This window comes from Pan paniscus, chromosome 1 (genome assembly GCF_029289425.2).
Source record: "Pan paniscus chromosome 1, NHGRI_mPanPan1-v2.0_pri, whole genome shotgun sequence".
In the NCBI taxonomy this organism is placed as follows: domain Eukaryota; kingdom Metazoa; phylum Chordata; class Mammalia; order Primates; family Hominidae; genus Pan; species Pan paniscus.
This window is the reverse complement of record NC_073249.2, coordinates 130,410,491-130,424,743: the sequence shown is the minus strand read 5'-3', so window position 1 is coordinate 130,424,743 and position 14,253 is coordinate 130,410,491.

The window sequence follows — 14,253 nt, the reverse complement described above, 5'->3', positions numbered from 1 at the left end:
AAAAGGAAGTCTGAGGGGTGTTGAAAGATACATTATGCACATTAAAATTTTAAAGAGTTTACTTGAGTAGACAATGATTTAGGAATCAGGTGGCTCCAACCAGAAGTGTTTCAGAGGCTCAGCCCAAGGGCACAAGAGGAAGGCTTTTATGATCAGAAGCAAGGCCAAGAAATTATTCAATTCGTTAAAGTGCAACAGCAACCTTATTTCCATCGTTCCACTAGGAAGTCACTAGCTAGAGGTTAGTGGTTTCTGATTGGTTAAGCTTAAGTTTTGTTTTTCTAGAATAGCTATACTGAGTTGGGTTTCAGTTTGCTTAAGTAGAAACCCAGAGCCCTGGAGCTGCTTCAGTCTAATGCTCTCCCAATTAATTTAAGGCAATGATGGAAACGTTTTTATTTTTTATTTTTTGAGACAGGATCTCACTCTGTTGCCCAGGCTGGGGTTCAGTGGTACAATCAATCATCGCTCAGGCCGGAGTGCAGTGGTACAATCATGGCTCACTGCAGCCTTGACCCCTGGGCTCAAGCAATCCTCCCACTTCAGCCCCTGAGCAGCTGGGACACAGGTGCATGCCAACACACCAGCTAATTTTTAAAATTTTTTTTAGAGATGGGATCTCACTATGTTGCCCAGGCTGCTCTCAAAATCCTAGACTTGGCTGGGCAGAGTGGCTCACTCCTGTAATTCCAGCACTTTGGGAGGCTGAGGAGGGTGGATCACGAGGCTGAGAGATTGAGACCACTTTGGCCAACATGGTGAAACCCCGTCTCTACTAAAAATACAAAAAATTAGTTGGGCGTGCTAATGTGCACCTGTAGTCCCAGCTACTTGAGAGGCTGAGGCAGGAGAATCGCTTGAACCCAGGAGGCAGAGGTTGCAGTGAGCCGAAATCATGCCACTGCACTTCAGCCTGGTGACAGAGTGAGACTCTGTCTCAAAAACTAAAAAAATAAAAATAAAAAATCCTAGGCTCAAGTGATCCACCTGCCTTAGCCTCCCAAAGTGCCACAGTTACAGGCATAAACTGCCACACCAGGCCAGAAGGAAATTTTTGCTATCTTTTCTATGTTCTGTGAAAAAAAAAAATGATCAAAAGCTCTTAAGATTACTTCTGGGCAGAGATTAGATGAAGGGAGGAGGCTAAACAGCCTCCACTGTGTCTCTGCACTTAGACCTTCCCCCTTTTCCAGCCACATTCTCCTACTTCTGATATCCGTCCCACCTCCAGGTCTGCCCCTAGGGGCCGCTGTCACAGAGAAACAGCTGTGGTTGTGTTTCTTATATTACTTCATTGGAGTTACTGCTACATGAGGACAAACGTAGAGTGCAGCTCACTGGGTGGCAAATGCTGCATCTTGAGCTAGACTCACCAGAAATAAATCAGTCTCCAACTTCACGCTACACCTGATTTGAAACACAAATTCCAGCTTTAGCAGTCTTAAAATTGTACTTGTCATGGGCCTTCAAGGACTGTCTAGTCCAGAGTTACTCAAACTCTATTGAGCACAAGAATTACTGGGCTACTTTTCAAAATTGCAAATTAATAAGTCCTACTCCCAGAAATTCTGATTAGGTCAGTCTTGGTTGGTACTCTGGAATATGCATTTGTAATCAGTCTTCCAGGAATATGCATTTTTAAGAAGGCTTCCAGGAGATTTGGATGAGTTCTCTGAGAAATCCTGCCTAGTTAAAATTACAAATGTCAAAAACTCCTTTGAATTCCAATAATCTGTTATCTAGATCAAATTGAAAGTATTAGACCTATTACGGGTATTACAGGACAGTGCAAAATTGAGGAGTGAAAAATCACATGAGAATAAATCCAACTAGGGTATCTCTAAACCATGAAAATGTGGGAATACAATTTACTTAGAAACCTCTTTTATAAAATGTAAGTTTTGAGAGTTTTTCTTAAACCAAAACCTCTTGCCATAATTGCAGGGAAGGAATGTTGCTGCAAAGCCAACAATTGAAACCTCCGCTATGTACCACAATAGTAAGGTTCCTGATCCACCACAGCCAAATGTATTTTTCAACTCCCCAAATTAAGACAATCTATAAAGAAATGTTCATTTATTAGCAACTTGTGTTTGACAGTTTATTTCATGTCAGCCTCCAGCTTTCCTTTGCAAGCTTATTTGCATAATGTGTTATTATGTCTAAATGGAAAACTAAATGCCTCCATGTGGTCTTTAAATGACAAGTGCTTGTCAGCTTCATGCAATATTCAGAAGTAATAGATCCAAATCACAACAGCACTCACTGAGATGTTAAAAAAAACTTGTTGTGTATCCTTCCTTGACAAATTTACACTTTGGTACAGAATTGTCAATTAGACATTCCATGTGTTAAACAGTTTAGTTCAACTGTGAAGGAATTTACTGTAGCTTTATTCTACAGTGTTCTAAGTAATTACAATTCACATTACAATTTTTTTCATTATTTCAAAGCAGCTCAAGAAACAATCTCCAAATGACCTTGGCAAGATAGCTCCAAGAACTTCCGTTTAATTATTTTAGAATATATGAGAGTTTATGACAATGTTTTTAAGAACTCTGAAAAATCCATTGTGGGAATCTAAAAATGTTTTGGCCTTAAACTTCATGTTTTAGGATCAGCAAAATGGTGCTAATTTTTGGTATTTAACAAGAAACACACTATTCTAAAGGAGTTTTTACTGCATCAGGTTTTTTTCCCCACATATATTTAGAATAGTTCTCATTTTAACATACTGATTTAACATTAACATTTAATTTAACATTCACACCAACAACTGAATCCATGAAACTTCCTCCATGTAAGTCACTGAAAAGAAGTAATTTTGTCTCAAGGGCCTTTTTCACTGGGAGACAACAGAGAAGAGAATGTAGCTACAAAAGAGACATTAATGCGGCTTCTCCAGCTCCATGCTATCTTCCTCCCCTCCCACTTGGATGGTGCTACAAGAAGAGCCCAAGCCTGAGGTTGTAGATGACTCTTAGTAAACCCAGTCCTGGAAGATTCCTAGAAAAGAGAAACATACAAAGGTAATAGAGGCTTAGGACCCCTGGGTTAGAGAGCCCAAGGATCTTAACCAAGAGGAAGCAGAACTGCGGCTCCCTTGGGGAGACAAGATTGACCCAGACTCTAAAGAATTGTAAAAGAGGGAGGCCTGGTTTAATCTACATGCATCACTCAGATGCTCTCCATAAACCGAATGGCCAGGAATGCAATGAGAAAACTGACAATCTGACTGATTTCCCCAGCAGATCCCTCAGGACTTAGCTGATTTGGGACTTTGAGTGATGAGAGTCTGCACCCCAAGTGCCAATCGGTGGGAAATGTGCTTTTAGGGCTGTTTGACCCTCATCCTGACCCTAGGAAGTGATGATGTATTCAATAGGTTTTGTTTGGAAGGTCTGGAGACTGGTGATGGATGGCAAATGAGTGGGCAGAAGCTGACCTCAGAATAACAACAAGGACTCAGTGAATCCAAATAATAGCCTATTGAAGTCAGTTCCTAAGAGACTCAAAATGTAGCCGCAGAGAAAGAATTCAAAACAGTTGTGATGAAAAGTAAGCAGTTGGAGAGACTGATTTATAAAGGAGGAAAATAATGGATCCAGAACTGTGGGAATTATGGTATGTTAAATACAGAAGGTACCTTCAAAATATGTTAGTCCAGTCTGCTTATTTCACAGATAACAAAAGAGAGGTCCAGAAAAGTGAGTTACACAATGATTTACCCAGCTTCTTAACAGCAGAGTTGGATCTGGATTTGGATCATGTAGTCAACGGTTGTGGTTGCTTTTACCATGCCTTGTTGGTGAAAATATCAGGTTACCCAGGCCCTCTCCAATGCTTTAGTCACAAATTAAAATAGACTTAATGGACAGACAATAAATCCAATCCTGTCTCGTTTACTGTCCAAGATGTTCTTGGCAGTTTATATTCTCTTATTTTATTAATATTAATATTATTATGTGTTATAAACACAGTATCAACAAAAAATGGTCTATTCCAAATGGTGAGTGAAATTGCTCTTTTTTCAGAATCTTGTCAAACGCATCTGATTACAGTACATGTCTGCTCTATTCTCCCTTTAGCAGAACAAGAACATAAGATTAGTTTATTAAAAAATCAGCCAAAAAATCAATAGTTATTTTTTTGCACCCACTTCACTCATTCATTCAACAGAAACATATTTAGACCTATTACATGCCAGGCATTGTTCTAGACACTGGAGATACAGCAGTGAATAAAACATGAGGCATCTCTACATTTATAGTGCTTATGCTCTAGAGAAAGAGACAGTGAGTACACAAAATAATTAATAATATATCTCAGGGTCGGGCATGGGGGCTCATGCCTGTAATCCCAGCACTTTGGGAGGCTGAGGTGGGTGGATTGCTTGAGCCCAGGAGTTTGAGACCAGCCTGGGCAACATGGCAAAACCCTGTCTCTACAAAAAAATACAAAAATTAACCAGGTGTGGTGGTGTATGCCCATAGTCCCAGCTACTTTAGAGGCTGAGGAGGGAGGATGGCTTGAGCCCAGGAGGCAGAGGTTGCAGTGAGCCAAGTTCACACCACTGCACTCCAACCTGAGTGACAAAGTGAGACCCTGTCTCTAAAATAAAATAAAATAATCTCGGAAGTCGTAAGTGTAGAAAAATGAAGCCAACTAAGTGTACAGGAGCACTACGCTATTTTGTGATCACTACTCCATAAATTATTTGGCTATAAAGGCAAGGCTAACACATTGAAGAGTTTCGGAGATCTAAAACTGCATTTCACACTATGTGTCCTGTATAATATTAATTCTGTCAGATAATAACAAGTGTTTTATGCAAAAAAAAATCCTATGGTCAAATAGCCTCATGAAATCTTAAAGTAAAATAAATGTATTTCTGTACAGTTCATCAGAGGCTATAGAATGCTACTATGTGCTGGAGCTTTATAATGTAAGAATATTAGGATATTACATGGAGCATTTCCCTGTTTTGACTGTAGAACTTGCTAAACAAATTGTCTGCAGAAAGCATTTGGGCAAAAAACTGAGTACTGTCAATTTTGATAAAATAGGGGTTGTAGCTGTATATCTGCAAATACTTGTGCTGTATAGACAAATCTTTAGTGACCCAAATATCCATTGTGTTTAACAACATGGAGGATTCAATGCTGAATTTAAAGAAGTGATTGAAGCATCGTACTTTGAGTATTGCTAGCTGAGGAAACACCTGTTGCACATCTGCACTAAGGTAAAAAACATGTTCTTTTTAATTGCAAAATATATAGTTAACCTGTAAAAGCATGAGATGGACATTGGAAAAAGGAAAGCTTCTATGGTCCATACAAAATGCTTACATTTGTCTGGATCCCATACAAGACAGTGTCTATAAAGACACCAACTAACTAAGTCTATCTTGGTGACACATAGTACAAATGTCTGGTAAATGGTACACAATAAATTTGAGGAAAAAAATGAATGAATCAATCAATTAACAAGGGTATGACACAGCATTCCATATCATCGTGCTTACCTTCTCCTGGAGTAAACATGTTGCAATATTCTTTTTTTATGATTGAGACTAAATTCATCTAACATAAAATTTACCACTTTAAAGTATACAATTCAATGGCATTTAGTATATTCAAAATGTTATATAACCATCTCTCTATGAAGTTCCAAAATATTTTTGTTACTCCAAAAGGACAATCCATACCCATCAAGCAGTTCCTCCTCATTCTTTCTTACTCCTAGTCCCTGGCAACAACCAATCTGTTTTCTATCTCTATGGATTTTACCTATTCTAGATATTGCATAAACGGAAACATTCAATATGTAGTCTTATCTGTCTGGCTTCTCATGCTTAGCATGTTTTCGTGTATCAATACTTTATCCCTTTCTATGGATGAATAACATTCCGTTGTATGTACATACTGCAATTTGTTCATCCAGTCCTTCACTGATAGACATTTGACCTGTTTCTTCCTTTTGGCTGTTGTGAATAGGGCTGCTATGAACATGCCTATACATGGATTTAAGTAACTCCTTTCCATTATTTTGGATATATACCTAGGAGTGAATTGGCTGCATCATTTGGAAATTCTATGTTAAACTTTTTGAGCAACCACTAGCAATACTCTTGATAACAAAAAAAGAAAAAAAAGAAATCAGAATCCCAAAGCCTAGCTAAAATCCTGCTATTGCCTATTTAGAAAGAAAAATAAATAGAGTGAGTCTGAGACAAAACTCTTAAGTAGGTAATTGTCTTTGTATTCCCTTCTTTTGGGCATGTGGTTTGTTTTGTTGTTGTGTTGTTTGAGACAGAGTCTTACTCTGTTGTTGTTGCATTCTTTGAGACAGAGTCTTGCTCTGTTGCCCAGGCTGGAGTGCAGTGGTGTGATCTCGGCTCACTGCAACCTCCGCCTCCCCAGTTCAAGTGATTCTCCTGCCTCAGCTTTCCGAGTAGCTGGGACTACAGGCACATGCCACCACACCCAGCTAATTTTTGTATTCTTAGTAGAGACAGGGTTTCGCCATGTTGGCAAAGCTGGTCTCGAACTCCTGACCTCAAGTGAACCGCCTGCCTCGGCCTCCCTAAATGCTGGGATTACAGATGTGAGCCACCACACTGGGTCTGGCATGTGTTTTACTTTCCCATAATTCATTCATTCTTTCCAATTTAGTAGTCCCATGTTTTCTCTCCACCCCAACCCCAACAAGTCTTCCCTTCATTTACACATTATCGTCAATTTAAGTTGCTATGTTACTTATTTGTGTTATCACTACTCTCGCTAGCCTATAAGATCCTTGAGAACAGGGACTTTTCCTGCTTACTCCTATTTTCCAAAGACCTTAGATGATGACTGGCACATAGTGGGTACTTAGTAAATATCCATGGCCTGATTTCTCTAATTATGGAACACAAATAGCTTGTGCTTGTTAAAACAACTTTAGGCATCAAGAAACTGTTGAACATCTACACTAAAGTGAAAAAATGTTCTTTTTAATTATAAAATATATAGTCAACTATACAGGTGTCTAGGTGGGAGATAGTTATTTAAAGGGGAAGTAATCACAATACATAACCTAGGCAGCCGTTTACTCTAACTATGCACAGCCAGTCCTGCAAGGAGACACTGCAGCCCCTCTGGGGAAGAACAGCCAACCAGTCTACTCCTAATAATCTGCAGCAGTCAATTGCAAAGTTTGGAATCTTCCAAGTTTGATTTAAAGGAGAAATGATGGAGCCTGCTATTCTCTAAAGTGACAGTGATTTATATGTGTAGCTCCCCAGGTATCACACAGAAAATGAACCCCAGGATGTCTGAAGCTAACAGAAATAAAAAGCTTTCTAATGCATCTGTACATAAGCTATCAACTAGATTTAATTACCTGGAGAGATGGCAATCAGCCTGTTTTTCAAGTAAAAGAAAAGTGAAAGGTAATATAAAATTATATAAATACTGCTATTCATTTTTTAATTTATTGTAAAACTGGGGAGAGAACAAATACAATCCTTCACCCTTCTTGGGCATCCTTATTTGGAAATAATTATGCATGTAAAGATTGGTTGCAACCTTCAAGGCAACTGTGGTGGATTTCAATGGCTGATAAGGTCCAGTGGTAATAAAATGAAGCAAGACCCTCAAGACAACTTGGTGGGGGGCAATTATGACCCATTACTGTGTGAATCACACACTGTGATTAAACTCGTAGGAGGCACTCAGCATCCGCACTTGTTGTGAAAAGGGTCCTGATTAGCATTTGTACTATGCATTTTGGTAATCAGAAATCATTATAGAGAATGCAACATTAAATGAAGGAATATGGCAATCTCCCATGCATTAAATAGGCTAATCTTTAAAAAGAAATGACTTTATATCTAAAGCAAATAACATCATTTCTTTTCCTACAAAGCATTAACACTTGGTCAGATGCTCTTTACTATATTTCTGTAAGTATTGCCCCAGCGAACATTTGATTAGCAAATTCTCCACTCTGCATGATATAGAGGCTGTTTTCATTTAAATGTTGATATGTAAGAGCTATTTTTGCTATGTGTCTTTAGTCTTGTAGCGAGCTAAATGATGAATTAAACTAGCCAGAGATAGAAACAGCAAGTCTTAAATTCTTAAATTATCCCAACAAATTAGGTCAAGATTCAAGAAGGCTTCTGACAGAGGCATAAGGAATATTTTCATTCCATAAAATATTAACAATGATGAAAGCTGCTGATATAATATTTTTGGCATGTTTTGACATTTGATCTATTTTTACTTCAAGAGATTTGGATCTACCCATTGTATTACAGTCTTAGACAATTGTATCGTACTATTTTGTGTATGAATTTTAAAAGGCTTTGTCATAGTTTTATAAGTAAACACACTCTGAGGAGTCCATTTTGCAGTCAAATCTCCCACCCACAAGTACTCAATTCCATTTATTTTAATTGTATAGATTCCTTTGCAAGATGTTAGGAAAAGAGGCACTGACAAGATTGATTGAACGAAACAATCAAACTTTGCATTTACCCAATGGAAACTTTAAATACTTTATTGTTAGCAGGCAAAATTTGAACTAATTTTTTTTTTTTGAGACAGAGTCTTGCTCTGTCACACAGGCTGGAGTGCAGTGGCACGATCTCGGCTCACTGCAACATCTGCCTCCCAGGTTCAGGCAATTCTCCTGCCTCAGCCTCCTGAGTAGCTGGGATTACAGGCACATGCTACCACGCCCAACTAATTTTTTTGTATTTTCAGTAGAGACGGGGTTTCACCACATTGGTCAGGCTGGTCTCGAACTCCTGGCCTTGTGATCCACCCATCTCGGCCTTCCAAAGTGCTAGGATTACAGGTGTGAACTACAGCGCTCAGCGTGAACTAATTATTAAATGACCGTTTACTCAGGATTTTATGTCGTATGATTAAAATAACTTTTAACTTTAACTACAATTTAACCAAATTAATTTACCGAAATCCTAATTGCTGTCTTTTAAAATACCCCTTCTGTGGCAACCATTTGGATTGATTAACCAAATGTTGGCTAAAAATAATTACCCCATATTTCAAAGTCCATTAGACAATAGCTAAGGAACTTCATTAACATTTATTAAAAGATCAAAATATGATTATCCATTTGCCTTTGCTTTAACTGATATTATTCTAAATTATTATTTTAATTTTATTTATAAATTATTATTTTAGAATAATATCAGTTAAAGCAAAGCAAAGACAAACGGATTATCATCATATCCATTTGCAGTAATGCAGCGTTCATGAAAATGAATTCAGTGCCATATTCCAAATTACAATAACTTTTGATTATTTTTTAATGGAGATGTTTGTACTGACCCTTCAGCATGACATTACTGCAATGTGTTTTCCCATGTTCTATCTATACCCTATATCTCTGTCCCACTTTGTGACCAGAAGCATATTTTTGCAAATCTGTCTGGCATTACAACTGTGGTCATTCATGTAAAACAGAAAGCTGGTGGCATAGGCCTACACTGAGATGCCATAGCTTTGAGAAAAGGAAAAGAGAACAAAATTAGTGAATTCCACTATTTATCATTTATAAATTCTTATAAATTTTTCAAATAATTAAACCTGGAGTCACATTTTAAGAGCTAAAGAAAGCACCACATATAAGAATGCAACATAGAACATGTGAATGTAGTCAAATCACCAAGTACAATAATAGTCATCCCCCTTGATTCTCAAATTTAGCTCATTTAGAAATCCCATCTGTCTCATAGTCAACATGAATTCAATGAGGAACATTATTTGAGTTCATAGAATGACAATGCTAAGTTCAAAAGTATATTGTGAGACAAAGAGTTGTGTGTTTCACTCAGCAGAAAAAAACACTAAACCTTTTTTTGCTTGGAAAGGTCCTGACCTGGCATTATTATATAATAGGGGTTTCATTGATGATGGATCTTTAGGTTGAAATGTTTTGCTAAATTTAAGAGGAGAAGTGTAAAAGAATATGAAATTGTCTGTTTATTTTTGTGAAGAAAGAACCACAGGATACTTTGGGTTTTCAAGGTCAGGGTGAATGGGAAAATGAGGAGATAAACTTCAGCAAAACCATCAAGGATGGGCTAAACTGGAAGAGGAGATCCTCTAGTGCCCTTTACAGTCAAGACCATTTGGGATGCTCACATTACCAAAAAATAGAGATCTCCTGAACTGCCTGAGCAGACATTGAAATTAATATTTATTTGCTGAATATTGTAGTACTAGACATTGTACCAGGTACTATGCATTTACAAAAAAATAAGTAAAAGTTTCACCTTCAAGGAGCTTGCAATTGAGTTAGTGAAATCCTACATAACATGATATGCCAGAATAAATCACCTCTCATGAGCTGAGATTAAGGGGCCTAACATCCTCCCCCTTACATGCCAGGGACTGTGCTAACCACTTTTATGTAGATTAATTCCTTTAATTTCCACAATTATGTGAGAGGGTTACCTAAATTATCTTCATTTTACAGGTAAGACTTAAAATTGTAGAATTGCTTAAATTTCAAATCTTTTTTTTTTAATACTTTAAGTTCTAGGGTACATGTGCACAATGTGCAGGTTTGTTACATATATATACATGTGCCCTGTTGGCTTGCTGCACCCATTAACTCATCATTTACAGTAGGTATTACTACTAATGCTATCCCTCCCCCACCTCCCAACCCCATGACAGGCCCTGGTGTGTGATGTTCCCCACCCTGTGCCCAAGGGTTCTCATTCCCACCTATTAATGAGAACATGTCATCTTTGGTTTTCTGTCCTTGTGAGAGTTTGCTCAGAATGATGGTCTCCAGCTGCATCCACATCCCTGCAAAATACATGAACTTGTCGTTTTTTAGGGCTGCATAGTATTCCGTGGTGTATATGTGCCACATTTTCTTAATCCAGTCTATCATTGATGGACATTTAGGTTGGTTCCAAGTCTTTGCTATTGTGAATAGTGCTGCAAAAAACATATGTGTGCATGTGTCTTTATAGTACCATGATTTATAATCCTTTGGGTATATACCCAGTAAGGGGATCGCTGGGTCAAATGGCATTTCTAGTTCTAGATCCTTGATGAATTGCCACACTGTCTTCCACAATGGTTCAATTAGTTTATACTCCCACCAACAGTGTAAAAGCGTTCCTATTTCTCCACATCTTCTCCAGCATCTCTTGTTTCCTGACTTTTTAATGATCGCCATTCTAACCGGTGTGAGATGGTATCTCATTGTGGTTTTGATTTGCATTTCTCTGATGACCAGTGATGATGAGCATTTTTTCATGTGTCTGTTGGCTGCATAAATGTCTTCTTTTGAAAAGTGTCTGTTCATATCCTTTGCCCACTTTTGGATTGGATTGTTTGATTTTTTCTTGTAAATTTGTTTAAGTTCTTTGTAGATTCTGGATATTAGCCCTTTGTCACATGGGAAGATTGCAAAAATGTTCTCCCATTCTGTAGGTGGCCTGTTCACTCTGATGGTAGTTTCTTTTGCTGTGCAGAAGCTCTTTAGTTTAATTAGATCCCATTTGTCTATGTTGGCTTTTGTTGCCATTGCTTTTGGTGTTTTAGTTATGAAGTCCTTGCCCATGCCTGTGTCTTAAATGGTATTGCCTAGGTTTTCTTCTAGGGTTTTTATGGCTTTAGGTCTAACATTTAAGTCTTTCATCCATCTTGAATTAATTTTTGTATAAGGTGTAAGGAAGGGATCCAGTTTCCGCTTTCTACATATGGCTAGCCAGTTTTCCCAGCACCATTTATTAAATAGGGAATCCTTTCCCCATTTCTTCTTTTTTGTCAGGTTTGTCAAAGATCAGATGGTTGTAGATGTGTGGTGTTATTTCTGAGGGCTCTGTTCTCTTCCATTGGCCTATATCTCTGTTTTGGTACCAGTACCATGCTGTTTTGGTTACTGTAGCCTTGTAGCCTAGTTTGAAGTCAGGTAGTGTGATGCTTCCAACTTTGTTTTCCATGCTTAGGATTGTCTTGGCAATGCAGGCTGTTTTTTGGTTCCATATGAACTTTAAAGTAGTTTTTTCCAATTCTGTGAAGAAAGTCATTGGTAGCTTGATGGGGATGGCATTGAATCTATAAATTCCCTTGGGCAGTATGTCCATTTTCACAATATTGATTCTTCCTATCCATGAGCATGGAATATTCTTCCATTTGTTTGTGTCCTCTTTTATTTCGTTGGGCAGTGGTTTGTAGTTCTCCTTCAAGAGGTCCTTCACATCCCTTGTAAGTTGGATTCCTAGGTATTTTATTCTCTTTGTAGCAATTGTGAATGGGAGTTCACTCATGATTTGGCTCTTTGTCTGTTACTGGTGTATAAGAATGCTTGTGATTTTTGCACATCGATTTTATATCCTGAGATTTTGCTAAAGTTGCTTATCAGCTTAAAGAGATTTGGGGCTGGGACAATGGGGTTTTCTAAATATACAATCATGACATCTGCAAACAGGGACAATTTGGCTTCCTCTTTTCCTAATTGCATACCCTTTATTTCTTTCTCTTGCCTGATTGCCCTGGCCAGAACTTCCAACACTATGTTGAATAGGAGTGGTGAGAGACGGCATCCCTGTCTTGTGCCAGTTTTCAAAGGGAATGCTTCCAGTTTTTGCCCATTCAGTATGATATTGGCTGTGGGCTTGTCATAAATAGCTCTTATTATTTTGAGATATGTTCCATCAATACATAGTTTATTGAGAGTTTTTAGCATGAAGGGCTGTTGAATTTTATTGAAGGCCTTTTCTCCATCTATTGAGATAACCATGTGATTTTTGTCATTGGTTCTGTTTAAGTGATGGATTATGTTTATTGATTTACATATATTGAACCAGCCTTGCATCCCATGGATGAAGCCAACTTGATCTTGGTGGGTAAACTTTTTGATGTGCTGCCAGATTTGGTTTGCCAGTATTATATTGAGGATTTTCACATCAATGTTGATCAGGGATATTGGTCTAAAATTCTCTTTTTTTGTTGTGTCTCTGCCAGGCTTTGATATCAGGATGATGCTGGCCTCATAAAATGAGTTAGGAAGGATTCCCTGTTTTTCTATTGACTGGAATAGTTTCAGAAGGAATGGTACCAGCTCCTCTTTGTACCTCTGGTAGAATTTGACTGTGAATCCATGTGGTCCTGGACTTTCTTTGGTTGGTAGGCTATTAATTATTGCCTCAATTTCACAGCCTGTTATTGGTCAATTCAGGGATTCAACTTCTTTCTGGTTTAGTCTTTAGAGGGTGTATGTGTCCAGTAATTTATCCATTTCTTCCAGATTTTCTAGTTTATATGGGTAGAGGTGTTTATAGTATTCTCTGATGGTAGTTTGTATTTCTGTGGGATTGGTGGTGATATCCCCTTTATCATTTTTTATTACATCTATTTCATTCCTCTCTCTTTTCTTCTTTATTAGTCTTGCAGTTGATCAATTTTGTTGATCTTTTCAAAAAACTAGCTCCTGGATTCATTGATTTTTTGAAGGGTTTTTTTGTGTCTCTATCTCCTTCAGTTCTGCTCTGGTCTTAGCTATTTCCTGCCTTCTGCTACCTTTTGAATTCGTTTGGTCTTGCTTCTCTAGTTCTTTTAATTGTAATGTTAGGGTGTACATTTTAGATCTTTCCTGCTTTCTCTTGTGGGCATTTAGTACTATAAATTTCCCTCTACACACTGCTTTAAATGTGTCCCAGACATTCTAGTATGTTGTGTCTTCATTCTTATTGGTTTCAAAGGACATCTTTATTTCTGTCTTCATTTTATTATTTACCCAGCAGTCATTCAGGAGCAAGTTATTCAGTTTCCACATTGTTGTGTGGTTTTGAGTGAGTTTCTTAATCCTGAGTTCTAATTTGGTTGCACTGTGGTCTGAGAGACAGTTTGTTGTGATTTCTGTTCTTTTACATTTGCTGAGGAGTGCTTTACTTCCAACTATGTGGTCAATTTTAGAATAAGTGTGATGTGGTGCTGAGAAGAATGCATATTCTGTTGATTTGGGGTGGAGAGAGAGTTCTGTAGGTGTCTATTAGGTCCACTTGGTACAGAGCTGAGTTCAAGTCCTGGATATCATTGTTAACCTTCTGTCTCATTGATCCATCTAATATTGACAGTGGGATGTTAAAGTCTCCCATTATTATTGTGTGGGAGTTTAAGTCTCTTTGTAGGTCTGCTTTATGAATCTGGGTGCTCCTGTATTGGGTGCATATATATTTAGGATAGTTAGCTCTTCTTGTTGAATTGATCCCTTTAC